Consider the following 26,369-nt stretch of genomic DNA (forward strand, 5'->3'; position numbering starts at 1 on the left):
ATATTGAATCTATAAGTGTAAAAGATTTTAATAGGATTTTGCACCATACTTCTCTTAAGAGATTAGTGTAGGAAGTTGTTTCCGCACCTGAGTTTCCTTACAAGTGGTATTAGAGCTTGATCAACTTTTGATCCTAGTTGTTGGGTAGGGTTTTTTGAGCTAATCTCAAGTTGAGTGGGAGTCTTGTGCAAAGCATCCTAAATCTTATTTGTAGATTGAGATGGCAAGCTTATCATATGGAAGAATGGAGGTGGAGAAATTTAATGGCACTAATTTTGTGTTGTGGAAACTCAAGATGGAAGACATGTTGGAAGATCATGACCTATGGGAAGTGACTTCAAATGCTACAAGACCAACAACTATAGCTCAAGCATATTGGGATATCAAAGACTATAAAGCTAAGGGTCTCATAAGACTCTGTTTAATCGATGTAGTCCTTCTGAATGTTCTAGATGAGAAAATCGCATATAGTTTGTGGGAAAGACTTGGGGCCGTGTATCAAGCCAAATATTTGGAGAACAAGTTGTTCCTAAGGAAGAAGTTGTACTCTCTGTGAATGGAGGAAGATGGATCCTTAATGGATCATTTAAATGCATTTAATCTGCTGGCTGCACAGTTGACATCAACTGGTGTCAAGTTAGAGGAGGAGGATCGTTGCTACACACTTTTGTGTTCTTTACCAAATTCATGGGACCATCTTGTGATGGCTCTCAGAAGCACATTAATCACTTTCAAAATGGATGATGTGGTGTCTTCGCTACTATCAGAGGAGATGCACAGAAAGGCTTTCATTTCAGAAAAAGAAGCCCTTGCTGTTCGTGGGAGATCCACAGAAAGAGGGAAGAAAAATGACAATAAGTTTGACAATAAGGGTAGATCCAAATCCCGTGGGAAGTTAAAGACTTCCAATAAGTCCAAGGCAAAATGTTGGAACTATGATAAACCGAGGCACTTTCGTAAAGATTGCAAAGAGCCGAAGAAGAAGAAGAAAGGTTTAGATTCAGCTTCAGAAAGATCTCAAGAAGATGGTGATGCATTCATCATAGCTTTGGCAGCCCATGCATCTGATTATGTGTGGTTGGTTGACTTGGGTGCATCTTTTCACATGACCTCTCATCGAAATTGGTTCTCAAAATATGAAGAGTTTGATGGTGGAAAGGTGTACTTGGGTGATGATTCTCACCTAAAGATAGTTGGACGCGGAAGGGTCACTATCAAATTTCCTGATGGATGAGTAAAGGGAATCAATGGAGTTATGCACATTCCAGGTTTGACATGAAACCTATTATCTATAAGTATGCTGAATGATGTAGGTGTGCAAGTTGTTTTTTTGAAAGAAGGATGCAAGATGATGAGAGGATCGATAGTGCTTGCAAGGGGTACTAGGGGAGGTACCTTATTTCAGCTAGATGCATGTATTCCTCTATGTAATAGTTCTTCATCCTCACCATCTGAATGAGCAGTGAAGAATACTGTGATTATTGGTTTTGATGGCAATGCAAACACTTTGGAAGGTAAGCTTCCTGTAGAAAAGATAATGTTGTGGCATATGAGATTTGGTCACATTGGCGAAAAGGGTCTCAAAACCCTGAAAAATAAAAATCTTGTTGAGGGGTTAAATGATTGTAATCTCGATTTTGACTTCTGTGAACACTGTGTCTATGGTAAAAAAAATCGTGTTCAGTTTTACTCTAGTTCTCACAAATCCTCTGATGTTTTGGATCTTATTCATTCTGATGTATTTGGTCCTGTAAAAGTTCCTTCAATCTCCAAGTTTGTATTTTTTGTATCTTTCATAGATGATTACAGTAGAAGGACATGGATTTATTTCCTTAAAAGTAAGACACAAGTCTTTAGTTGATTCAAGGAATTTAAAGCCCTTGTAGAGAATCAGACTAGTAAGAAGATTAAGTGTGTGAGAACTGACAATGGTGGTGAGTTTTTCTCAATAGAGTTTGAACAATTCTGTAAAGAATAAGGTATCGAGAGGCATAAGACAACTCTTTATACCCCACAACAAAATGGAGTTGTAGAGAGAATGAACAGGGCACTAATAGAGAAGGCTAGGAGTATGCTTAGTGGAGCTGGTTTAGAATAAAGGTTCTGGGCCAAAGCTGTGGCCACTGCTTGCTATCTGGTTAACAGATCTCCTACATTAGCCCTTGTTGGTAAGACACCCATGGAGGTGTGGTTTGGTAAGAAGCCTTCAATTAGACATCTTTGTGTTTTTGGTTGTGAAGCTTATGCACATGTTCCAAAGGAGAAAAGATCTAAGTTGGAAAACAAAGCTATTAAATGTATTTTCATCGGATACAGTCCTGGTGTGAAAGGATACAAGCTTTGGGATCCTTTGACTAGTAAGGTGTTGTATAGTAGAAATGTTATTTTTAGAGAGCTAACATCTTCTCCTATTGTGCTACAACCAGATGGAAAAGAAAAGGAAAAAGATGTTGTTCAGTTGTCTCCTACCCCTAAGAAGACTGAATAGAGAGACCATGTTGGGTCTAATGATGAGGAGAGCTCTAGCAGCTCTGATAGTTTAGAAGAAGAGGAAGAAAAACCTCAACCGCAACCCTTGTGGAGATCCATGAGAGAAAGAAAGCAACCAGAATGGTTTGGTTATTCTATGTTAGATTCTAGTTGTGCTTTTCCTTTGATTACTAACACTGATGAGCCTAGATCTATGAAAGAGGCTTTAGGCATGGAAGATGCAGGTTCCTGGATTGAGGCTATGGATGATGAGATGGCTTCATTAGAGAAAAACAAAACTTGGGACCTTGTACCTTTTCCTAAAGGGAGAAAATCTGTTGGCTGTAAATGGGTGTTCAAGAAGAAATTCTGTGCAGATGGCAGTGTTGAAAGGTACAAAGCTAGATTGGTTGCAAAGGGGTATTCACAGATAGAGGGAATAGATTATGGTGAAATATTCTCTCTTGTTGCAAAGTTGACATCCATTAGATTTTTATTATCTCTTGCTGCATCATATGATTTAGAGATAGAACAGATGGATGTGAAGACAACTTTCCTTCATGGTGATTTGGAGGAAGAGATTTATATGTCACAGCCTGAGCACTACATTGTTAAAGGTAAATAATCCTTAGTTTGTAGATTAAAGAAATCTCTATATGGTTTGAAGCAATCTCCTAGGATGTGGAACCTGAAGTTTGATGCCTTTGTGTTGTCAATTAAATTTGTAAGATCGAAATCAGATTATTGTGTTTATTTCAGAGTTGAAAATGATCACCTTCTTATTGTTGCATTATATGTTGATGATATGTTGCTGTTTGGGAAGGGTAAGGGTATGCTTTCTGATTTTAAATCTTAGTTGTCAGCACAATTTGAGATGAAAGATCTTGGGGCAGCTAGGTACATCTTGGGTATGGAAATTAGTAAAGACAGGTCTAACAGAAAACTTTGGTTGAGTCAGAGTAAGTATGTGAAGTCTGTGTTGGACAGGTTGAGCATAGCAGATTGTAGACCACTATGTGTTCCTATTTCTATGGGAACAAAGTTATCTGTAGATGATTGTCCAAAATCTCATAGTGAGGTGGAGGACATGAGTAGAGTACCTTATGCTAGTGCAGTTGGTAGCCTTATGTATGCTATGGTCTGTACTAGACCAGACATTGCCCAAGCAGTGGGAGTCCTAAGTCAATTTATGGCTAATCTTGGATGGGTACATTGGAATGCAGTTAAGAGAGTTTTCAAATATTTGAGGGGTACATCAGATTACTCCATATGTTATCATGGTAACTCTTTTGGATTTTCACATTCAGTTTGTATTTGTGGGTTTTTGGATTCAGATTAGGCAGGTGATATTGACCGCAAGAGATCCACCAGTGCTTATGTGTTCACTATGTTTGGTGATGCCATCAATTGGATGAGCAAGTGAGAACCTATGGTTGCTTTGTCCACTACAGAAGCTGAGTACATGGCTACTACTCATGCTTGTAAGGAAGCCATTTGGCTTAAGAGATTGTGTTCTGATGTTGGTGTTGATGTAGAATAGATTACTATTTGGTGTGACAGTCAGAGCGCTATTTTCCTTGCGAAGAATCCAACTTTCCATGCCAAAACAAAGCACATTGATGTGCAGTTTCACTTTGTGAGAGATATGGTGGAAGATGGAAAGGTAAATTTGGAGAAGGTAGATACTGTGAAGAATGTTGCAGATGCATTAACGAAACCAGTGGGCACTGAGAAGTTCAGATGGTGTTCGAAGTCTATGGGCCTTTTGGCTGATAGCCGTTAGTTTCTGTTATGTTCCTGTTGCTCTTACAAGGTGTTCGACAAGTGGGAGAATGTTAGGAATAAGGTGTCTCAACCTTGGATAATTCCTATTCTTATTATTTATTTTGTAAAATGTATTTCTTGCAAATAATGTTGATGTGTCGGCATCTTGAATTGTGTATAAGGATATCATCGCTAAAATGGTTATGACAGATTCCTATGACATGTAAAGAGCTATGTCAGGAAGATTCAATGACAGGTGAAGACATATGGTAATTGATAAATTTGAGTACTGTACATTGAAATTTTTTTTAGGGTTCCTATTTTCTTAGAGAATGGTAAAACCCTAATACGATTACCTTTGAGAGTAGCCCTAAGTGAAGCACTTGTTATAAGTGTTTTTAGGGTTGCAAAGAGGTGGTATGTGAGAAAGTGTATTGTTGGTACTGTGAGTTGCTATTGGTGTCTTATGTTGTTGCTGTTGAACTTGCATTGCAAGTGTATTGTAACCTTGTGTTGAAGATAATACATTGTGCAAGTTTTGGAGGGGTGGGGTTGTTTTATCGAAAGGTTTTTCCCCACCGAAAAATCTTTGTGTTATGTGTTTCTTTCTTTGTCTATTTTCTTTATGCTTGCTTGGCTGAAATATTGTTGTTTACATGATATTGAATCTGTAAATGTAAAAGATTTTAATAGGATTTGCACCATACTTCTCTTAAGAGATTAGTGTAGGAAGTTGTTTCGGCACCTGAGTTTCCTTAAAAAAGGTATGGAAGTACTTCATGCAAAGAAAGTTTTACCATGTCTGAAGTGTGTTAATATGGATTTCTATGAAAGTTGTGTGTATGGAAAATAAAAGAGAGTGAGTTTTGTGAAGACTGAGAAGGAAAACAAAAAGGAGAAATTAGAGCTTGTGCATATTGATGTATGGGGACCGGCTCAGGTATCTTCCCTTGGAGGCTCTCATTATTATGTTACATGTATTGATGATGCAACTAGAAAGGTATGGATTGATTTCCTTAGACATAAATCTAATTTATTTCAAACTTTTAAGAAATGGAAATGCTTGGTTGAAAATGAGACTGATAAGAAATTAAAATGTCTCAGATCTGATAATGGTGGTGATTATTGTAATCATGAATTTGAAGATTATTGCTCCACTAATGGTATTCATAGATAGAAAATTGTTCCAAGGACTCCATAGAAAAATGGAGTTGTTGAACACATGAACAAGACTATAATAGAGCGTGCAAGGAGCATGAGGTTTCATGTTGGGTTGCCCTTACACATGTGGGTAGAGGCTGTCAGTACTATTGTATATTTGATTAATAGAGGTCCCTCTACTCTTTTGGGTTGTGGTATTCCAAAGGGAGCATGGACTAGTAAGAAGGTGAGTTATTCTTTTCTCAAAACCTTCGGTTGTGAAGCATTTTCTCATATAGATTATGAAAATAGAACCAAGCTAGAAGCTAAATCAAAGAAATGTGTATTTTTTGGATATGGCATTAATAAATTTGTTTATAGGCTTTGAGATTTTGAAAATCATAAAATTTTAAGAAGCAAGGATGTCATATTCAATGAGAAAGTGTTGTACAAAGATTTGTTGCAGCAACATGAGAAGAAAGAAGATGATTATGTAGTGTTGGATGATAGTCCAAAAGTTGATGTTTAAGCCATTCCTCATGATGTGCAACAACTGCAAAAAAAAATATTGCACACACTAGTGAATGTTAGATGGTCAACACGACAAAATAGACCTCTAGAAAGATTTTCTCCCTATTTGTATTCTATTTTACTTACTAATATCAGTGAACGTAAATGTTATGATGAAGCTATGTAGGTGGATACTAAGATTCAGTGGGAGTCTACAATGAAAGACAAAATGGAGTCTTTGCTACAGAATAAGACGTGGGATTTATGCAAGTTGCTTGCAGGTAAAAGAGCTTTACAAAATAAGTGGGTTTACAAGTTAAAAGAAGAGGATGGAGGTAAGAAAAGATTTAAAGCTAGGTTAGTTGTAAAAAGATTTGCATAGAAAAAGGGCATTGATTTTGATGAGATATTTTCTCTTCTTGTTAAAATGATTTCTATCCATACTGTTTTAAGTATTGTGGCTACTAAAGATTTGTATTTAGAGTAGCTTGATGTTAAAACAACCTTCCTTCATGGTGATTTGGATGAAGAGATATACATGGCTCAACCACAGGGAATTGACATCAAAGGTAAGGGGAACTTAGTGTGCAGATTAAAGAAAAGTTTATATGGCTTGAAGCAAGCACTTGGACAATGATATCTAAAATTTGACAGTTTTATGCATGAGAATAGATATAGTAGGTGTCATTTAGATCATTATGTTTATTTTAAGTGGTTGGATGATGACAACTACATTATTTTATGTTTATATGTTGATGATATGCTTGTAGCTGGGTCTAACATGGATCACATTAAGGGGCTAAAATGCTAGTTAGCACATGCATTTGTTATGAAGGATTTGGGGGCAGTGAAAGAAATCTTTCGTATGAAGATTTGTAAAGATAGGAAGAATAGAAAATTGATGCCATCTAAGATTGATTATGTTGAGAAGGTGTTGCAACATTTCTTTATGGAGAATGCTAAAGCTGTTAGCACACCTTTACTTGGTCATTTGAAGTTGACTAAGGAGATGTGCCCGAAGACACAAGAAGAGGAGGATAAGATGTCTAAGGTACCCTATGCTTCAGCTATAGGAAGCTTGATGTATGCTATGGTATGTACAAGGCCAAATATTGCACATGCAGTGGGAGTCGTTACAAGATATGTGAGTCATCTAGGAATTGAGCATTAGCATGCAGTCAAATTGATTCTCAGATATTTGAGAGGAACATCCAATAAGTGTTTACACTTTGGGGGCTCTACTACTAATTTATAGGGCTATGTTGACTTAGATTGGTTAGGGGATATTGATACTAGGTGGAGTACTACAGGTAATATATTTACTATTGGTGGGGCAGTTGTGAGCTAGGTTTCTAGGTTAGAGAAGGTTAATGCTTTATCTACTAAAAAGGTAGAGTATGTTGCTACTATAGAGGTATAATTATTTGTTTATCAATAGCCAGAGTGCCATTCATCTTGCCAAGAACTTAGCTCTACATTCAAAGACAAAACACATTCAATTGTAGTACCATTTCATTTGGTCAGTTTTGGAGGATGGATAGTTAAAGCTAGACAAGATACATACAGATGATAGTTTAGCAGATATGTTTACAAAGGTCGTAACAAGGGAGAAGTTGAACTCCTCTTTAGCTTTAGTTGGTCTTCTAGACTAAATAGGAATAAAAAAATAGCAAAGTTAGGGTGGTTTGATCTAGTGGGAGCCCCATGTGGTAGGGGTATTGCTATAGGATCAGTCTTCAAGTGGGAGATTGTTGTCTAGTGTGGAGTCTGATCAGTCCCCAAGTTGAAGATTGTTAGTTTGTGGTGACTGATCAAGAAAGTACTGTACATACTTCATAAATTCTTTGGCATTCAGACCAAAAAATAATTTTGGGCCATGGCTGACATTGTGGCCAACGTATGGCCAACATATGGCTGATATGTTGTAACCCTAAAGTGACATAAAATACTTGTATAAAAGAGCTTAGGGTTAGGGATTGTTTTATTGTAGGTGATGCAAAAATTGGTTCTTGCAGTAGTATTGAGCTGTAAGGGATTATAGATTGTAATGAGGTTGTAATCACTAGATCGTAATAATATCAGACTTGCTATTTGGTGGACATAGCCCAAGAATTGGGTGAACCATGTTAAATCTTGATGTCTTGTTTTCTTTTCTATGTGATCTATTATTTTTTGATATTGATTATATTTGCATGTAATTGTTATTTTTGTCTGAGGTTTAATCCTAACACTTTCTTCCAACTCTACTTGATTCTTCTAGTTCAACTACCTTATTTCACCTTCTTCAATAGTTCACACTTTGATCTCTTCTTTAGCATTTGATCAACAACATCAACAAATCAGCAATATGATCAACAACCTAAAAATTGTCTTGAACATCTCCTTAAATAGTTTTTTGCTATGCTCCAGATTCTTCCATTTATTACCACTTAATTATAATCCTTGATCTTAGATTCAATCTACTTAACCATATAGAAAATATAAGTTTCATAGAACTTTGTGATCTTCCTTATCTTTCTCCAATCTCTAGCATCAAATCCTTATTGAATTTTCCCAATCATTGATCTTGCAATGAACTTTGAGTCATTTTAATGTTTTTAGATTTTAGGATAGAGAAGAGATATAGTGCAACAATGGTGAATAATTACTTGCACATTATGTTTTTTGTGCGTTCATCATTCACCATGCAACACATATAATATATACATGAGATGAAGAGGCGTGTCTTCCAAAAGACATGACACTTCAAATGGGGCCAATTAAGCTTTCTCACTTAATTGAATTATCATATAATAAAATTATATATTTTATATTATTATATTTCCATTAAATATGTAGCCACTCTTGGCTTACTTTCACATATTTAATTATTTAATGTTGATCTTTTCCGTAAAGGCCACAAACATTAACACTCCCTCTTGGACTTGAGGCGAAGATCAACCAATAAATCTCAAGTCTATAAAAGACCTCAACTTCTCTATCTTCACAATTGGTAGAGGTACCAAAAACATAACTTCAATAGCTCTCAAATCTATTATATATCCCATACATCATCTCATAATGGAAAACTCATACAAATCTCAAAAGATCTCAAAGTCATCATCTTATGCTCTTAAGTATTAGGCTCTTGAGTCTAATTGACTCATCAAACATCAAATCCCTGATGTCACATACTCAAGCCTTGAGTCTAACTGAATCAACTGATATCAAAAGCATTGGTTGAGTATCAAGTCCATGATATTCACTAAATGCTCTGAGTAATGGCTTCTCGACATCAAGTCCATGATGTCACCATGTACTCAGCCCATGGATCCAAGATCCATGAGTCACAAGGACTCAACCGATATCAAATCCATGATATCCACAACATTGACCTAATATCTTAGTCCATGATATTCACTAAATGCTCCAACTAATGGTATCTAGAGATTAAGTCCACCAAGTACTAAATCTGACATCAAATCCATGATGTCACCTGTATTGGTATCTAGACATTAAGTTCACCAAGTACTAAATCTGACATCAAATCCATGATGTCACCTGTAGTGGTATCAAAATATCAAATACATGATATTCACTAAGTTCTCCAAGTACTGGTATCCAGACATTAAGTCCACCAAGTACTCAAGACATTAAATCCAAAAATTAGAAAAATATAATCACATAGATGAATTTAGCCACATATGAATACAAACAATATAATCTATGCTATATTCACATATCAAAGAAATGATCATGCAAAATATCCAAATATCTCAATTATAGACTCATATATATATAGAAGAGGTATAGTCTTTGCTATAACATAACGGATGATCATAACAAACACAACCAATAATGTAGCCTAGGCTAAATATAGTCTTGGCTAAATACATAGCCCATAATATATATATATATATATATATATAAAATAAATGCTTATACATATGAATCCCAAAAGAAGGAGTTTATAATGCAAAACTAGGTGAAAGTAGGCACATTATAAACTCCCTCTTAAGTTCGAGCATCTCTCAGTGGATTCAATCCACATATGCAAGTTCTCAATTTATCCATGACTATTTTTAAGTCAAACCAAATTGAAGTAACTGGGGTCCATGATAGTTAATGTGATCTACCCCCTTAGTGAAGAGTTTACAAGTTTCATATTTGCTCCCTCTGAAGTTTAGGTTTAACTACTTTTGGTTGGATTCCCTCTTAATGTGTACACTATAAGGTCCCCTCTCATTATCTAGCCAAAGTTTACAGATAACTTCTGAAGGGGTTATGAGTCATTATCAAACCATGAGAATTTTTTTTTTTATGTCACTTAGTCTAGAATTATCTCAGAATTGATGGTTTATATAATTGATTTTAATTCTTTAACTCATACTAAAAAATGAATATAATGTAATATCCCTATTGACATTCAACCTCAAATAAAAAAATATTTTTCTATGTTTAGAGTGCACCTGGAAATGTTTAGATACTCTTGGAAATGATTCCCTTTGACATTTGGCAGCTTCCTCTGTGCACCTCTACCACCTTTTGTTCATTCATTTGTGCATAATGCTGAAGGCCTAGAATGAACTTTCCAATCTATACCAGCATTCAAGTCACCACTTTTTGATCAATGTACCTCCCGTTGCTATTACTTTGAGTTTCTCCTCTATTTCTTAATTTTGAATGCTCTTTTCTTTAATAATAACAGGGTGCAACCACAAAATTAGATCTTCTTTTTTTGCTACTACTTCAAGTGATGTGAGGGACTGATATGATTCAGTACTGTTAGGTGGCAAGACATAACTCCGTCATAACACACAATTCTTTATATAGTCCTAAGTGATCAACCATAGACAACACAATGCATTTGACCAACTTTTCCATCCTCTTCATATTTGTGGCATTATTCTAGATTTTGATGTAATACTTTTGACAAATGGAGAAAGAATTAATTAATTAATTAATTGTGGTTTGAAATCTTTACTACTATCACCAACACCTAAAGCATGCATAGGTTCCCTAACCATCTACACAAAACTATTATGAGGGTGACCATCAACCGCCATCCTATAATAACCATCATTTTGATTTTGATATATAGTTGAGTACCTACACTAGCTATGTCTAACAAAAGGTTTTCATGGCAATGCTTCCAAGCTACACTCAGTAACCTTTTGTACCTTTGCACCAGGAGAGACAATTTCTTGATATTGAATTTGTGACTTACCATTCTTGTGCGCCTAAGGATTTCACGTCAGAACTGCATTTGTCTTTTACTTTGATTTCTTCAATCCTTTAATTAATTTTTTCAGAAACACACACATCGAAAAATACTCTGACATTTTATTACTGGTCCTCTCACGTGGCAGTCATCTCCACCATGTTCAGTCTCTGCTTGGGTGATTTCGTAGTGCATAGGCATGCCAACCTTAGCACTCATAACCCTGATTCCTCCTCCTATGTGTCACTTTCTAGGACATATGGATCAAAGATATTTCAGTTCCTTTGCTCAAGACTTGAATTAACCCACACAATGTAATGGGCACCCTAGTAATGCCCAAGAACTAGACCAATTGCTAATAAAGATTCTAATGTTTTTGCATAGATTTTGAAACCATATAACATGAACAAGAAGGAATTTATGAAAACTGAATATTGAACAACCACTGAAATAATATTAGTTCTCAAACTAATAAAATTAAATACTTAGAAAACTCACTAATTACTCCAGCATCATAAAATTAAATACATAACAAACTCCTCAACTCACTAATTACACCCAATCTGCTTGTAGCTAGAAATACGTCCAAGCTTCCTGTTAATGAGTTGATAAGAATGAATTCCAAAGGCAAAACCCCAAGGGAATGACATCTAGAATGTCACAAGAGAGGATAGACATCCTCTAATGCCAAGAACAGACCTATAACTCACACATCCAAGTTCTTATCAAATATCATCCACAATAATTCGATGCTAAACAATGAGGCTTTCACCTCTAGTTATACTTTTCCTTCACCCTTCTAGAAGGAAATAAAATATTAATTAATTGCATTTATTAGAAGCTTCCCCCTTTCCAATAATTAATGAAATCTCTAGAAGCTTCTCCCTTGACATACAATAATTAATTGTGCTTCTAGAAAATTAAATTACTAGAAGCTTTCCCCTTCCAATAATCAATGCACTCTCTAGAAGATTCTCCCTTGCAATACAATAATTAATTGTACTTCTAGTAAATTAAATCAATTAAATAATGGGGACATTATAGTTTGCCCTCCATGAAATTGCTTTTCCTTAAGAAATCTCAGTCCTATTTGCTGTAGCACCTGCTCACTCTCCCAAGTAGCATCTTCCTTTGGTAGGTGTCTCCATTTGACTAAATATTCTTTAATCAACCTATTTCATAGAGTCCTTTCCCTAGTATCTATAATAGCCTCAGGAATCAATACGATCTTCTCCTCATCATCTAATGGTGGCAATTCTCTAGAAAGAAGAACTCTTTGACCGATGGCTTTCTGAAGCCTCGACACATGAAACACATTATGCACCTGACTGTTGTCTGGAAGCTCAATCTCATAGGAAACCTCATCCACCTTGAGAATTACTCTATAGAGACCATAAAACCTAGGCTTCAACTTCTTTGCTTCTCTTTTCTTGAGTGATGACTATCTGTATGGTTTTAGCCTCAAGTAAACCATATCTCCAACCTTAAGGCTGCGCTCTATCTGGTGCTAGTCAGAATACAATTTATGCTAATTTTGGGCTTGCTATATATTCTCCTTGAGAACCCTCAAAATACCTTATATATCCTACAAGAATTTTTTTTCTTTAGGCACTCTACTATCCCCCAAAACTAGATCCATGAAACTAGGTGCTTCATAACCATACAATGTCATGAATGGAGTCAGTTTGATGAACATATGATAAGTGGTGTTATAATAATACTCTCCCATATGTAGCCATTTGAACCAAGCCCGATTTTGTGTAGTCACATAGTTCCTTAGATATCCTTCCACCCATTTATTCACAATCTCTGTTTGCCCATCTGTCTGTGGATGGTAACTAGTGCTAGGTGTAAGATCTGTACCACACAACCTAAACAATTCTTGCCAAAAAGTACTCATAAATTTACTATCCCAATCACTAATAATAAAACTAGATAAACTATGTAACTTGAATATCTCTTTGAAGAGAAGATTGGCCACCTGTGCTATTGTGTAAGTGGATGGAATAGCAAAAAAGTGAGCAAACTTCGTCAGTCGATCAGCTATCACATAGATGCAATTTCTCCCCTATACTCATGGTAACCCAATGATGAAGTCCATAGAAATAATTTACCATTTCCTATCTAAAATGGGTAAATGTTGTAACAACCCTGCAGGATATGTGTGCTCTCCCTTATTCTGTTGACAAACTGCACATTGCCTAACATGCTTCTGAACATCATCCTTGAGCCCTTTCCATGTGAACCAGTCACAGATCTGCCTATAGGTCTTAAAGACCCTTAGATGTCTAGCTATAGGTGCATCATGAAATGCCTTCAATATTACCTCCCTAAGCTATGATGAAGGAATCAAATATATCCTACCTTGGAACTTGATCAATCCATCTATCACCACATAACGATCATCCTGTATGGTGCCTGCAATCACTCCAGAAGCCCAAGTGTCCCTCACATACTCTGTTGTAAACTTATTTCTCCAATCTCTTGTAATCTTAGATAGAGCACAAATATGAGGTCTCCTAGATAAAGCATCTACCACCACATTCTTCTTACCTTTGATAAACTAAATGTCAAAGTCATAAGCATGCAACTTTGTGATCCACTTTCATTGTCTATCATTAAAATCACACTGACTCATAAAGTATTTGATGCTGTTGTGATCAGTTTTGATAACAAACTTTCCCCCAACTAGGTAGGACCAAAACTTGGCCAATGCATGCATAATAGCCAACATCTCCTGATCATAGAAGGAATAGCTCTTCTCCACTCCATGGAGCTTCCTACTCTCAAAAATAATGGGATGCTTCTCTAGCACCAAGACTGCCCCAATCCCATCACCTGATGCATCACAATGTAGCTCAAATGGCTTCATGAATTTTGGTAGAGCTAATACTAGACACAATGACATCACTTTCTTGAAATGATCAAAGCATCTCTAAGCTTCCACTGTCCATATGAAGGCTCCTTTCCTAGTAAGGTCTGTCAAGGGTGCAATAGTCTAGGGAAATCCCTTAATGAATCTCCTATAAAACCTGCAAAGACCAAAGAACCCCTTAAGCTATGTAAGGTTTGTAGGAGTAGGCCAATCAACAATAGCTCTAATCTTTTCGGGATCTAATTGAACTCCATCTGAGCTAATAATATGCCCAAGGTATAGTAACTTAGTCAACCCAAACTCACACTTGGATTCCTTAGCATATAGTGACTCTCTCTCCAAAATGGACAACACCAAAATCTTTTAAACTTTAGTTGTTTGAAATTTTGTCAAACACTTTGCAAGCAAGCTCTAATACCACTGTAATGGACACCTTGGAAATGCCCAAGAACTGAACCAACTGTTGATAAAGATTCTAATATTTTTGCATAGATTTTGAAACCATATAACATGAACAGGAAGGAATTTATGCAAATTGAAGATTGAACTACTGCTGAAATAATATTAGTTGTCAAACTAATAAAATTAAATACATAGAAAACTCACTAATTACTCCAACATCATAAAATAAAATACATAACAAACTCTTTAACTCACTAATTACACCCAATCTGCCTGTAGTTGGAAAAGTGTCCGAGCTACCTATTAATGAGTTGATAACAATGAATTCCAAAGGCCAAACCCCAAGGGAATGACATCTAGAATGTCACAAAAGAGGATCGACATTCTCTAATGCCAAGAACATATCTATAACTCACACATCCAAGTTCTTATCACATACCATTCACAATAATCAGATGCCAAACAATGAAGCTCCAACCTCTATTTATACTTTTCCTTCACCATTCTAGAAGGAAATGAAATATTAATTAATTGCATTTACTAGAAGCTTACCCCTTCCAATAATTAATGCACTCTCTAGAAACTCCTACATTTCAATACAATAATTAATTGTGCTTTTAGAAAATTAAATTACTAGAGGCTTCCCCCTTTCCAATAATTAGCACATTGTTTAGAAGCTTCTTCTTACAATACAATAATTAATTGTGGTTCTAGAAAATTAAATTAATTAAATATAAAGTCACCTTTTAATTTTAATTTATTTAATGACTTTATAAGAAATTAATTTAATCAATTTCTTATTTCTCCACTTAGCCTTTGGAGAACATAAAGGCTAAGAACTCCATTGAGTTGCTAAAAAGATGGGGACATTACACACAACAATCCCACCCTCCTTTTCATCATCCATGTCGATGGTGCACAATCTAGTTACCAATTGTATTACTAACACTTTGATGATGTACATGTCACTCTTGGTGGTGGCCTTGATGGAATAGTTGTAACATACCCTAGTGTGCCTACCATGACAGTGCTGACGTGGGTCATATCTATGCTTTGGTTCTGCGCTAGTCCCAAGTCTATCAAAAAGGTGTTTAAAAATGTTGTCTAATAGAATGCTATTGGCTTTAATATTTCAATGGATGATAATGAAGAAAAAATTATGGTGTAGAAACTGTAACACCAGAGAGCACCCAATTGCGATCTTTATCCTACATGGCTACTTTAGAAGTCTGGTTGGCTCATTCAACCATTCCTTCAAGCTTTTGTTCTTGATGAGTTTGCACATGAATATCCTCTAGTTTTCAAAAAAGTAACAATCCAGTAGGGTTATCGAGTCTGGATTAATATTGGATGTTGTTTCCTTTGTACTTTTGTGAACATCTCCTTATGTTCAATTCTGCCCATGAATCTGAATGGATCTACCTTCAAGCGGTTAAGCTTCCCATGAAGGAACCCACTTTGATAGCATATTAATGTTTTCATATTTTAGGACAAAGAAGAGATATAGTGCAACAATGGTGAATAATTACTTGCACATTATGTTTTTGGTGTGTTCATCATTCACCACACAACACAAATTTTATATATATATATATATATATATATATGAAGAGGTGTATCTTCCAAAAGACATGATGCTTCAAATGGGGCTAATTAAGCTTTCCACTTAATTGAATTATCATCTAATAAAATAATATATTTCATATTATTATTATTGTATTTCCATTAAATATGTAGCCACTCTTGGCTTACTTTCGCATATTTAATTATTTAATGTTGATATTTGCCATAAAGGCTACAAACATTAACAACTTGTGCCTTTGGTAATCTCAAACATTACATTTTTCCATCAAAAGGAAGCCTTAGATTCCATTTCTTTGAACTTTTTCTTCTAGTTGTTACTCAGTGATCATGATATTTTGCTCGATTATTATAGTACTTAATTAATGCTAGACTCTCTCAGGTAGTACTGAGTTTCTAACTTACTTTGCAATTTTCTTGATGAACACTATAGTCACTCAACAAATATAGTCTTCCTTCTTTAACTTTGTCTCTTAATAAAGCTTGTGTATGTCAATAAATTATAATATTACATGATTATAAAATAATCAAACCATCATTATATTATCACTACCCAACTCCTTCAAGTGCCCATTAAATACCATACTTTTTAATTTTGTCTTCGACATAGTTTCTTCAAATCCTCTTCATCAATCAACTTGATATAGAACTCTACTGAGTTAGCATAATGTCTAGCCAACTAAGACTTGACATAAATGACAACATAACAACTACCATGAGTATTTTACATACATTCATAGCATTACCAATTAAATTATCAATATGGGCTAACAACCTTGTTAATCCCCAACTCAATATAACTCTTAAATTTTTTGGAGAAGGCTCTAAATTGCATTCAATCCCAAAATTAAAAAAAACTTAGGAAAATATATGCCAAATATCTAGAATGTATCAAAAGACCCATTAAAGTATCTAAGACTTTGAAATTAGATCTAAATCAAGAAGAGGTAGTGAAGAAAATTGATATAATGGAGGAACTTCAATTGTTGTATGAGCTAAAAAACAAAAAGGTAGGAAATCAACATGTCAAAATTGGCAAAAACCTTAAAACAATGAGTAAGAAGATGATGGAGGAAGAAGAAAATAGGATTTTAACATCAAGAGAAAGAAATGATGACCAAGGTAGTAACAAATTAAAAAAAAGATTCATCTCAAGACAAGGACAATGGTAGAGAAATTTTAATTTCCATGGTGGTAGAAACAATTTGTGAGGTCGTAGAAGCCAATGAAGATATTGTAGACAAGAATCTTGCATTAGAAGAAGTAATCTTGGAATTATAAGAAGAAATAGATCAGGAATTCCTAGAAGAAGAGAATGATAATGTAGGAGAAAGTGAAGAACTTGGGAATGAGTTTCAAAATGGAAGATCTAGCCTAGGTTTGGTAAATATATACATTGGTAAGGAGAATATGAATATTGGGAATTCAACAAAGAGAAGGAGAAGGAGATATGTAACACAATTAGTTTCAAAAGTTGGCCAAGCTGAAAATCAAGCCAAGATCACTTTGTTATTCCAAGTAAGGAAGGGGATGTGCCTTCCAAATGAAACATGAAGGCCACAACATGGAATATTAGGGGCTTAAATCTCCCCAACAAATAATTCTAACTAAACTATTTCCTGAAAGTAATTAAATTAGATATTGTACTCTTACAAGAAACCAAATTATCAGAAGAAGAGGTAGTCTATCTATAAAAGAAACTTGGGTTATGGAAAGGAGAGTTCAATCAATTGAGGGGAGCCTCTAGAGGAATAGCTATTATATGGGAAGCTTTGAAACCCAAATCAATAACCATGATTGACAAGGTGGTTGGGTGAAAATAGCACAATGTTCTTTGAAGTTCTTTATTATCAATGTATCTAGACCCATTTCTACTGTTGGGAAAAATAATTATGGAATGAAATCAATTAAATTTTCAACCAAATAGACAACAATCATGTTATTCTAGGAGGATATTTCAATATACTTCTTAATAGGAATGAAAAATGGGAGGTGTTAACTACGAGACACAATTGTTAAGAGACTTTAGAGAATGCGTAGACAATAATAGTATGATGTCCATTCAAAAAAAGAATGGACAACATACCTAGAACAATAAATGAGAAGGGTCATGTTTTATAGTAGAAAAGTTATACAAATTCTTATATAAAGAAAATCTAGCCTCATTAAATTACTTTATATTTTCCTCAATCCTCTTGATAGGAGGAACAAATCATCTCCTAGTAGCACTTAAAATTGAAGAAGATAATAAGCCTCAACATTATCCTTTAAAATTTGAAAAATATGGTTCCAACATGATAGGATCTTGGAGATGTTGAAGATATGGTGGAAAGAAAGGAGTTTTGAAGGATCACAACTATTTTGCTTTGTGTCTAAACTAAAACATAACAAACAAGGAATCTTAGAATATAATAGGGGATATTTTGGTAATATATTCTTAGATAAATTGGAAATAGAAATGAAGATAGAAGAGCTCAAAAAAAATTTATGAGAGAAGGCATGAATATAGATAGTTACTTTAGAGAAAAAAAATAGTTACAAAAGCATGAAAGCTTGCTAGATAAGGGAGAGATCTTCTGGTGACAAAAATATCACGAGACATGGATGCTTGAAGGTAATAAAAAATCCTAAAAAATTCATAACTATGCTAAAGAAAGAAGAACCATGGACGAGATAACCCAAGTCAAAGATGAAAATGGAGAAATTATAGATAATCCAACAGAACTAAAAGACGTATTTGTAGAATATTTCCACAAGGCCTTCAATGAATCCCTACACAAAAATGTGGAAGCACAAAGACACCTATTGAGAAATATCTCAAAGATTATAACAAAAGATTATAATAATTTTCTAAATAAAATGTTTTCTATAGAATAAATTAGGAAAGCCCTATTTGATCTCCACCTTGACAAAGAACCATGACTAGATTGATCCCAGGCCTTTTTTTTATAGAAATGTTGGGACTTTTTAGGCTATGAACTATGGGAAACATTAGAGAATGCTCCAAGTGTAGGGAGTTTCCGTACATGAATAAATTATACCTTTTTTACGATCATACCCAAAAAGAAATTCTGAAAATCATTATAAGATTTTGTCTAAAGAAATTAGAAATAGATTAAAAACCTTCTTATATAAAATAATCTTTGGAAAATAATTAGGTTCCATGTCTGGTAGGTCTATTTTAGATGGTATAGGCATTGCCTAGGAAATGATTCACTTTGTTAATTCTAGGAGAGAAGCAAGTATGGTAATTAAACTTGATATCCAAAAGGCATATGATAAGGTGAATTGGACATTTATATGTAAATGTTTGGAAAACTTTAGTTTCTCTACAAGATGGATTAATTAATATTTAGTTTTATTTTCACACTTAAAATATTGATATTGATAAATGAGACCCCTGAAGGATACGTTGGTATTTCAAGGGGATTGAGGAAAGGTGACCCTATCTATCCCATTCTCTTTGAAATTATCGCTAAGGCCTTTGAAGAAGCATTAAAAAGGCACATTTAGAAGGAAGAATCTCAAGAATTAAGGTTAGAGATGGAGTAGATAATATAACTCATCAAGGATTTGTAGATGACACTATACTCCAAACCAAGAGCAATATTTTAGAAGCCAATTAATACAAAAAAATTCTCAATTGGTACCAGAGAACATCTGTGTAAAATGTTAATGGAGAAAAATCTGAAAATTTCTTTTTAAACACCCCAGTAAGGTTAGAAACTAGACTTTGCGAGGTACTAGGATTTAATAAAGTTAGTTACCCCTATAAATATCTAGGCATGACTATAGAACAATGGGCTCATTCCTCTAAATTTGGGATAAATTTTTATCTAAATTATACTAGAGGATAAGTAGCTAGAAAGGGAAGTGTCTTTTGAGCACATGGTGAGTAACAATGATTACAGTGCTATCCCAATCTACCAAACATCTTGTCTCCCTCTATTTCAGACACACACAAATAAATTAAGAAAACAACTAAGAAACTTATTTTGGAAAGGTGCCTATGAACAACATAAATTTTCCCTTATCAAATGAGATAGAATCTTCAAATTACATAATCAAGGAGGGGTGGGGATTAAGTATATAGGGCTCCAAAACTTGGCTTTATGGACCAAACTAGTATGGAGATTATATAAAGAACACAATAGGAAATGGACAATGATTGTCTACAATAAATATTTATATCCTGATGATCCAATAATTATATTTAGAAAAAAATGATCCTCCTGAGGGATCCAAGCTATGGAACTTCATGCTGGAATGTGAAAATATTATATTACAAAATATAAGTTGGGATGTAGGAAGGGGAGATTCAAGACTATTTTGGGAAGACTCTTGGGGAGGATATACACCATTAAAATACAAAAATATCAAAGAATTAGAAACATTATCAATCACATCTGGGTGGACACTCTTAATCATTAAATAGAAATACTCATGGGCAATGCAATTATGGGATAAAATTGGAAATCATTAGAAGGTACACCTTATAGCTTAGAAGAAAGAGAAGACCTTCAAGAGATCTTTAAACTTAGAAATATTTCAATTAAGGATAGAGGATACAATATCAAAGGGGTTAAATCTAAAGTGGGATAATATGTAGTAAAATAAGGCTATAATTTTCTTAATCAAGATCATGCTCCTTATAACCTAGAACTCCCTTTACATCTCTATTGGGATAAAACATGTTTTCTAAAGATAAGCTTCTTCCTATGGGCAACAATGCAAAATAGGATTTTAACTAAAAATTGGTTCAAGAAGGTTGGTTTTTAAGGGCCCACAAGATGTTTGTTATGTGGGAACAATGAAGAAGATATGGACCATCTTCAGAGATAGTGTCCCTTCTCACAAAAATGATGGTAGTAGCTTCAAAAGAAATTAGGATGGAAATTCCTATTCTTACTAATAAAATAGAAGAAACTGTAGTAGAATTAATGAGCAATAGGGTAATAAATAGACAAAAATTTGAAGGATTCTTTTCTCAGTAGGATGAACAAATTAGGAAAAGAATGGTTTTGGCTTAAAGTCTTGAACTTGGTTGGTAAATAGGGTAAATCAAGCAAAAATTCTAGATAAAATAGAAAATAGACTCCCCCTCAAGAAGGTTGGGTTATTTTGAGCTGTCATTTTACATGATGCTAAATGACAAGAATTCTTGCCAACTCCTCTCTTGAAAAGCTAATTTTGTGAATTGACTCCAAGGTTTCAGGCGATCTTGTGACTTACTGGAATCCATTCAGTTGAAGATAAATGTGAATGTTCATGAGGAGGCCTTTTCTAGTTCATTTTGATTTCGGATGAAATGAAGAATCTGCACATTGTTTAAAAAACAACACACAAAAAGAACTATGTTTTTCTATTTTTTATGTTTTTTATGAATGCAATCTAAAAATGCAACTAAAATGAATTCCTATTCTAACAAGGGGGTTGATAAAGAAAATAAAAATAACTTTAAATCAAATAACATGAAATTAAAATCCTAACAGACATAAGCTATAGAAAACAACACGTCTACGAGTTAAGCTTTCAAAAAAATTGATAGGTAACCAATGAAAGTAGGAGTAGGGCTTCCTCAATTCCATTGATGCAATCATTAGTGAGAAACTTAATTATTGTATAATATTTCCCTCTTCATAAAATCAAAAGGCCAAAAAAAGTGTGCTCATATGAGACAGAGAGTGGAAGCACAATTTGATGATTTCTTCTCAAGCTAGATACGTCAGTAGAATTCGTTAAACTGTAGCAAACACTAGAACTAAAAGATCGCAGAATGAGAAAAAAAGCAATAAACCTTTGGCTTGATCACAATTCCATGAACAAAATTCACAAAAATATGACACATTCAAGCAAGAATCACTACACTCCAAATGTGAACACCAAAAGCATAATTTTATTGCAAAATAACAGCGGCCTTGATTACATATTACAATGGGCTATTTATAAGAAATCATCTCCTCAATTCATGTTGAGAGTGAGAGATATTCTTCATGCAATAAAATGATTTTAAACAATAAAACAAACTAATTATATACAAACTACAATCTAACCGGTGCTAAGTAGGATTCCATCCATATTTTATTCATTAATTGGATGCATAAGTCTTTACATATGAGAAACAAAAAAATCATGAGAGAAAAAAGAATGAGGAAGCCTTCAGTTGAAGTGGAAGTGTCTAGAAGTGCTAAAAATAGAAGCTGATCCTTCACAAGGCATTTGTTAGAGTTAAACTGTCGTCAGAATGCATTTTCGATGCATGGAAAGCTCTATTTTTGGAACTGGCAGTTAACTATTGATAGAACTTCTGAAAATGCACACTTGCGAACCTATAGAGTTGCAAGCTTGTGCACTTGCAGACTTATGGACATGTGAAGCTATGCACCTCAAAATGGTCCAAAATTGTAAAATTTTACTAAGTGTCAAAATTGAAATTTTGGCTTCTTGGTTTTGTTCCTCTTCGTCCCAAAGCTATGTTTGGATGTTTGCCCTTGAATTTATTTATAATCTTAGTGTTTTTTTCCACATCCTATAAATTTAAAGCCTTGTATTTTTCCTTGACCTTCTTTCTATAATTGTTTACCTCAATTCAAGTGTTAGCAAAATCTTTGAGTTTGGTAGCCAATTCTAACAAAGCTTCTTCTGTCCTGAAGGCTTGCTGAATATCCTCATTATTAGTAGCTTCCACAAAAACCTTCTTAAAAATCTCCACTACTACTTCTATAGGAAAAAAATTCTCCCATTCCTCATCTTCAAAAATATCTAAGCATGCATCGCCATGGTGTCTTTCTGCTTCCAAAATCCAGTCTTGGGCTTGGTCCTTGAACCGATGAATCTTTGTGTGTAATGTTTCCATTACTTTATTACTATCCATAATTTTCTCTATCCAATCATCAATCATATCCAACTCCTCCCCTATGTATACATCTATCAAAACTCTATACCTTTGCCCCTTATGGCTTGCAAAATTTGTAATTACTCCAAGTTCTTACTTCATCCATAATGTTGAAGTCCTACTTCAAAATCGCCACCATTTTATTCATGTTCTCTTGTGTAATGTGAAATAACTTTAAGTTCCCCTAAATAATCAAAATTCCTCAAAAATTTCCTGCCACTATTGATAGGCCTTCAAAAATGGATCCACATGTACAACTCCCCCTTCTTTGAGAATGGTGTTTAATATATCCTCGGGGTGATCAGGATCAAGAGGACCAACCACTTTGGCCAAATATCCCATTAGGATCTCATGTTGCCATTGAAGTGTTCAAAGTTTGATCTCCTCCTATTCCATGCTCTTGAATACTTCCTTGATTCCCATGGTCACCATCAATCAAGCTGTATCCCATCTGGGTCTCCCAAGCATGACCTCTTTGATTTGATAACCATGGGGACCAAGGCTTTCTACATCTGTGTATGTAGGAGGAATGACCACTTGTGCGAACAAATCCTAGTCTTGTGTATTGTTGAAAAATGCCAACAGTCTTGCCTCATGTAATGGGGACTTAGGTTTATTCAAACTCTCAACAATCTCAAAAATTTCTTCCTCATCAGTGTGGAATTGAGGTTTGGTACTCCTCATTATTTCTTTTCGGAGCCATCTTGGGATGTGCTCAGCTGAAGACCTACCTCTCAAGGATGAAGGAGTATGCTTTGTTACCTCCTTCCCCTTATCAATCCTCCTTAGAGTACTTTCCCTTTGTGAGGGCTCTTCTTCTATGGCCTCTATTTCAATAGACCCTTCAGCTTGCACCTCAGTGTCTTGGTAAGGTGGTTGAGAATATTCCACCATTTATCCTTGCTTCAACACTTCATTAGTCACCATTTGTTCTAGTTCCTTCTCTTGTGATAGTTCTTTTTAAAGCTACTCCTCTTCTGAGCTTTGGGGCAGAGGATTAACTAAGCTTTTATCTACCACCGTGACTTGTGGTGGAGATGGGGGAGTAAGATCAGGACCTTGTGAATCTGGTGGCATTTGCATCCAGTATTCTTGTTGGGGTTCAGCTATAGGGGTATCCCTGATCTTGTCCCCAACTAGCTCTTTTCCCATGGGCATAAAATCAAAATCTAACATTATGAAAATGTCATCACCCTCCTCACTCTGCTCATCCACCCACTATTGTACTTCATCTTTCAAAGAAGAGACTTCCAAGGGTCCTACTTGGGTGGATGGCAATGTGCCCATGGTACTCCTCCTTTCTTGTTTTGTGGCTCTAGCTAGCTGGGTTCTTCTCTACAAGGGTACTTGTTCCTCTTCATCCATCTCCTCTTCTCCTTCTAGAATGGTCTTAGGAATATATGGAAAAGGCACCATTCTCTTAGTCACCCTTTGCCTCTTCTTCATTAGATCTTAATCCTCTTTTGTTTCGTAGAGGCAGAAGGGGATGCTGGCTCTTCTTGTGAAGGAGGAATAGAAACCTGTTGACTCTCTCCCTCTTTCGACTGGCTGGGTGCAAAGTGAGGCAATTGAGGGTCATCCTAGACTTCAGAAGCTCTAGTATCCTCAGACCCTTGTACACTCTCTTCTTGCTACTGGGAAGGTGCTTGCACTTCACCTTGTTCTATTTCAATCCTTTGAGGGGAGGTCCTCTTCCTTTTGTTCTTTCCTTTCCTCTTTAGAGGATGATATTATCCAACTAGGTGGTCAAGTTGGTATACTATCTCTAGCTTGATGGGAGATTGGGCCGCAAAGGTGGGAACTGTAACTTTCTTCCCTCTACCTTTCTCTAGGCAGGCTTGAGTGTGAAAGATCACGATGTCAGGTATTGGATCAAGTTGAAAAGGCTTCTTGATCCAATCCTTTGTCATTCTAATGACATGCCTTGCTCAATGATTAATATCATTTCCCTCCTCCCTGTCAACCTTAGCATTCATGATGGGTCTCTCTCTGATTTTGTTTGAGTTGAATAGGGGGTCTAGCAACTCCTATGAATCTTGTTGCCTTATTTCCTCCAGAATGTTTAGTTTGAGAGCCTTCTCTACCAAATACAAAATCATCCTACAACAGTCCCTTATATAGATATCATAGTCATTTGTTGCATTCATCCAATGGTGTTTAATGGCATCTTCATGGTGGAACTCCCTGCTAGCCAGACTCTCCACTTTCTTGATATTATCAAAATAGGGCCTAGGGGAATTGTACTCCTCAAGGGGATAATTCTCCCACTCCCACTCAAAGGATGGAATATCTTGCTTCCATTTCACCTAGTATGGTCCTATGATCAGGGGCCATATCCAACAAGGTCTTCATTGTCTCTTCACCCTCTCATACATAGATTCAATCTGCCGTGCAATCTCCAATAACACCAATTTGTCACTTGGATATCTAGGGAGCTTTTTAGGGTTGACAGAGGCACCAGCTACCCGCAAATATGTGAATACCTTAAATTGGATGTAATGGGCCTTAAGAGCTGTTATATGTGCCATTGCCTCATCAGATAACCTCTTTGCATAATCACCTTCTATGAATTAGATGACCGTAAAAATGAATGTGTCATTCATGATTCTATATTCCTTGCTTTGTGCTAATAGCTTCTTCCTCACTAGTTGAGAGAAGACAATGTAGCGCCAGGCATTAGGATCTTGCATATTGCCTCTTTTGTACAAACTGGGGTAGTTTGTAGCCCTTGCTACAAGTAGATATACTGTGTAAGAAGTCATATAGAACTTCTTCTTGTCTTTGACTGCCCCTAATTGCTCACATCTTGATTATTTCAATGAAACTGACCATGAAAGCACTAAGGTGGCCAGCTTCTGTTAGATCCATGACTCTAATCAGAAGAATGATAGAATAGCCAATATCATCCTTCATATATCCTCTAGTCATGTCCACCTTTCCTGTTATCTTGCCCCAAGGAGACTTCTCAATGAGGTAAGATGATTGAATGATTTTTGTCACCTCTTTTAGGTGTTCCCTATACCACCTCTTTGCTGCTTCATAGGAGAGTCTTATGAACTAATTTGTCCTTGGGAGATGAAAGAACCTTTCAATATTGTTGGGTAATAGGTCCAATACAACTTCTCTAGTTACACCCTTAACCATTCTCTCTTTAGGAACAAAATGTTGTGCTAGTGTCATGATCACCTCCGCTGACTATACTGATACTGGATGTGAAGTTGTGCTCACCAACCCAAATAAGATCAAAGAGGATATTAGGGCAAATCTCTCCATGGATTTATTGCAGATTCTAAGGAACTCTCCCAAGTCTGTATGTCCCAAATCAATATCTTTAATTTTTATGCATTCATCCTAAAATCTTGACTTCGATGGCATGCCTTGGAATTTGAACACAATAGGCTTAGGTGCCATTTTCTCTTCAGATGTGGATGTCATTATATCTGCACGATAGAAGAAAAATGTTTATTAATTCAAAATAAAAACTTTAAAAAAAATGCAAAAAAAAAATCAATTCCCCATTTTGTTTAATGAAA

Source organism: Cupressus sempervirens, chromosome 8 (assembly GCF_028749045.1).
Source record: "Cupressus sempervirens isolate cs-2001-9-10 chromosome 8, ASM2874904v1, whole genome shotgun sequence".
Taxonomy (NCBI): domain Eukaryota; kingdom Viridiplantae; phylum Streptophyta; class Pinopsida; order Cupressales; family Cupressaceae; genus Cupressus; species Cupressus sempervirens.